Source organism: Adiantum capillus-veneris, chromosome 12 (assembly GCF_014529385.1).
Source record: "Adiantum capillus-veneris isolate H3 chromosome 12, ASM1452938v2, whole genome shotgun sequence".
NCBI lineage: Eukaryota > Viridiplantae > Streptophyta > Polypodiopsida > Polypodiales > Pteridaceae > Adiantum > Adiantum capillus-veneris.
Window position 1 is genome coordinate 90944017 of NC_140942.1, and position 4589 is coordinate 90948605.

Genomic DNA, 4589 nt, shown 5'->3' on the forward strand with positions numbered 1-4589 from the left:
CCGCGACTACAGTTTCGTATTGTTGTGTCTATTTCAATTTTCAACTCAACTCTCATTATCGCCTTAATTTTGATAGGTTAACGTCCATGAGGCTGTTCTCACACTCTAATGGTGTGGGTTCAACTGGTGTCATTGTGGTGCGTTTGATTGATATAGTATGCAGCACGAGCATGGCCTAATTTTCTCAAAGAACAATATAATATGCAGCATGAGCATGGCCTGATTTTCTCAAAGAACAAAGGAGCAGAGAAGGCCATTGTGGTCTAAACTAGTGTGCCCTGATTACTTTGTAGCGAACACTTCAACACAATTTGGAGACATTCATGAAGTATAAATAATGGTATAATTGTCATTAGAAATCATCATGCAGCTTTGATTGGTTAGTGAGAGAGAGAAGTTAACAAGAAACATAAGTTTGAAAAGCGGAGTATTAGTGTATGTTTTTTGGTGGGCCGTAGCTAGTTCTCAAAGCTCTGTATCACCTCTTCTTGAACTTGTTCCCAAACCTCTAAGAACTCGCCACACGATGGAAATTAAGAGTTAGCCAATATCTCAAGCCAAAGAATTTGGATTTGTAACTTTATAATACGCACAGATGCATTATGTGCACAATGTGCTTGTGTCCCCCAAAAAACAAAAAAACCATGCATACATATAGTGGGAAGGTGTCACTCAGTTTTTATAAACCGTAGGGAACGTGCCCTTCCCCCTCATACTTATTTCTCCTCCAATATTGAAGGGTCATGTTCAATGTTTGCAAATAGAAGATGTAGTGTAAGTTAAGCCAACTAAAATTGCAAAATCCAGTTGGATTTCAAGCTTGCCTCAAAAAATTTACAAGTTTTAGTGTAGATATCGGCAAATGCTTGAAATTTTGACCTAAAAATCGGAAGAAGATTTGTAGATGAGCCCTTATTTTCTTCGAGAATGAAAAACTTCCTTGGCAAGCTCTACGACTCGTGTTATGCTTCTCCTCTAGTGTTGGAGTGTTAAGATATGCTAGTTCTTCTCCAATATTGGAGGGTCACCTTGCTTTTGTTGTGGACTTCAGTGCAAAGGAAGGAATTCATTACCTTCAACTTTTCAACATCGCTACTGCAAAATGATAAGCGGGTACAAATGATGCATCTTGTGTTGAAGGGTTGCATGTAGGCCACAAAAAAGGCTTGGGTGAATAAGTTAGGGGAGTAGAAGCATGTTTATGGCAAAAAGTTGGCAGACTTTCCTTAAGGCTAAGTGGAGTGTAGGACTAGATACATTGCATTTATTTGGGGCTTGTGTGGATAACTTAAGCAAGTCAGGTGTGACATGCAAGAGATGAAAGTTTCGGGTCTAAGCAACAAGCAGAGGCGTGACGTGGGGGTGCCGTGCTTGCAAAATATATCCAAAATACATACAAAATTACAAATCTAATCACACATACCTTGAGAGTGGCAAGGAAGAGAGCAAAGAGGGAGAGACAATGCTCGTGCACACCTCTTAGAAGAACGAAGTGCTACGCATGCATGTGAGAGAAAAGTGGAGAGAGAGGAAAGAAGATCAATAGTAGATGGGGGCCAAGGCTCCACCCCCACGTGGATGTCTCTGTTGTGGAATTATGGTTGTAGGAAAACACACACAGCTTCGAGAAGACTCAAGGCACACAATATAGAGTGTATTACTTAGTGTGCTACCGAAAGATAGATAGCCCTAGAATGATGGGCGAATATACAATGCACGGGGGGGGAACCTCCTAAAGAGGGAAAAATTACCCCGGCGGTCCTAGTGTGTTCACACACATCACTACCACATGTATATGGTAACAAATCCCCCCTGGGAGTGATGCCGTAAACAAGGGCTGGCACGAAGAGTAAAGGGAAGTGTCATGCCCTAAGGACAGGATCGGTCCACAAAGGGGAAAAAGCCCAAAGCTTTGCGAAAAGCTTCGAACTTCTCACGAGACAATGCCTTTGTGAAAATATCTACAAGGTTGTCCTATGTTGGCACATAAGCCAAGCTGATCTCTCTTGTTGAGAGCCTCTCCCTGACATAGTGGTAATGCACCTCAATGTGCTTTGTGCAAGCATGAAAAACTAGGTTCCTTGCAACTGCCAATGCGCTCTGACTGTGAGTGTAGATAGTGTTGGCAGTGTCCTGTCCAACACCCAAATCAGTCATGAGGCTGAAGGAGTACGAGCGGAAGTGCGACGCGAGAGAGAGTGCGAGAAGAACAGCACGACGATATGGTGAACTCGCTCTACTGTAATGTGTAGAGCATAGTGAGTTCTTATTAGGTTTTTACAAAAGAATATGTGTACATACGTGGCGGCCCGCCCACTTACCTGGGCGACCACATTGGGCTTTATACCCCAACAACCTCCCACTTAAAGTCCAATGTGGTACTTTAAGTGTGAGAGAAGCTACTATACAAGCTAATATACAAGACATGTAGAGAAGTGATGTACTACCCTACACCTAACTGCTTGCGAAAATGCGCAAAGCTCTCTGAGGGAAGTCCTTTTGTAAGTAGATCAACAGGATTTTATGTGGTGTGAACTTTGACAAGCTGAAGTTGCTTATCCTCGAGCATTTCCCTGATGAAATGATACTTCACATCCACATGCTTTGTCTTTGAGTGATAAACTGGATTGCAAGCCAATTGTATAGCACTTTGACTATCACAATATAACACAGGCATCTCTTCTTTGATTCCCAAATCTGTTACTAGTCGATTAAGCCAAATTGATTCTTTGCATGCCTCTGATGCTGCAACATATTCAGCCTCTGTAGTAGACTGAGTAACACAATCTTGTAATCTAGAACGCCATGATACTGCTCCACCAGCCAATGTAAAGACATACCCTGACGTAGACCTTCGGTTGTCTAAGTCACCTGCATAATCTGAGTCTGTAAAACCCTTTACACTTAGCTCCTGACTCCCATAGCATATGCGCATACTCTTTGTAGCTTTCAGGTATCTCAATATTCCTTTCACTGCCTCCCAATGTTTCTTGCATGGGTTTGACATGTATCGACTTACTACTCCCACTGCAAATGCAATGTCTGGGCGAGTAGCAATCATTGCATACATCAAACTACCCACTGCAGACGCATATGGAATCTTATCCATTTCAGCCTGTTCTTCCTCAGACACAAGACAATCTTATTTGCTAAGTTTCACATATGGTGGCAATGGAACACTCAATGCCTTTCCCTTCTCCATATTGAAACGTTGCAAAACCTTGTCAATATACTTTGTTTGAGATAACCAAATCAACTTCTTTGATCTGTCACTCTCAATGCGCATACCAAGTATATGACTTGCCTCACCCATGTCTTTCATGTCAAACGATTTTTCCATCTTTGACTTCAAAGCTGAAATTTCTTCCAAGTGCTTGCCAGCAATCAACATGTCATCCACATACAAAATAAGGATCAACCAATTGCCATCCTTAGCCTTCTTTGTATATAGACAGTGACCGAACTCACTACGTTTGTAGCCTTGAGAAAGCATAAACTTGTGGAACTTATAGTACCATGCCCTCGGTGATTGTTTTAAGCCATAAAGACTCTTTAACAACTGGCATACCAAATCTTCCTTGTCTTTCTCAACAAACCCTTCTGGCTACTGCATGTAAATTTCCACATCTAAATCACCATGCAAGAACGCTGTCTTGACATCCATTTGGTGCAACACCAAATCTAACATGGCAACCAATGCAAGAAAGCATCTCAATGTAGTCATCTTGACCACCGGAGAGAAGACTTCATCAAAGTCAATGCCTTGTTCTTGCTTAAAGCCCTTGGCAACAAGCCTTGCTTTGTACTTTGGCTGACTATCATGAGCGGTGATCTTATACCTGTAAACCCATTTACAAGGTAGAGCCTTTTTGCCCTATGGTAATTTAACTAGCTTCCATGTCTGGTTTTTATGCAGAGTTGTCATCTCTGACTGCATGGCCAATTGCCAATTCCCGGAGTCCTTCATTTGCACTGCTTCCTTGTAACATGAAGGCTCATTGCAATCAGTCAACATGGCATAGTTCATAGATGGAACAAACCACTCTATCTTGTCCTTGCTCCTCTTGAGCCCTGACATTTTGTCTTGCACGTACAGGTCCATCTTCTTGGAAGACAACTCTTCTAATCTCCTCAACCCTCTCTGGTTTAGAATGATATTTGGCTTCATTAAAGTGAACATCATTGTTGTGGATAACCTTTCTGGATTCGGGATCCCAAAGTCTGTACCCCATCTCACCAGAATTACCATAGCCTAGAAAGATGCACTTTCTACTCTTTGGCTCAAGTTTGTTCCTAAATTCCTTTGGAACATGAGTATATGCCTCACAGCCAAAGACTCTGAGATGCTTGTATGAGGGCATTTTGCCTGACCATACCATCTCTACCACTGAATCCTTCTGCAAAACCTTGCTAGGAGATCTATTTATAAGATGAACAGCTGTTGATACAGCTTCAGCCCAAAACCCATTTGGCAGTTGTGCATTAGACAACATACTTCTGACCTTCTCTTGTATGGTCCTATTCATCCTCTCAGCAACACCATTTTGAGGAGGATTGTAAGGAGCAGTAAGTTCACGTTTTATACCTTT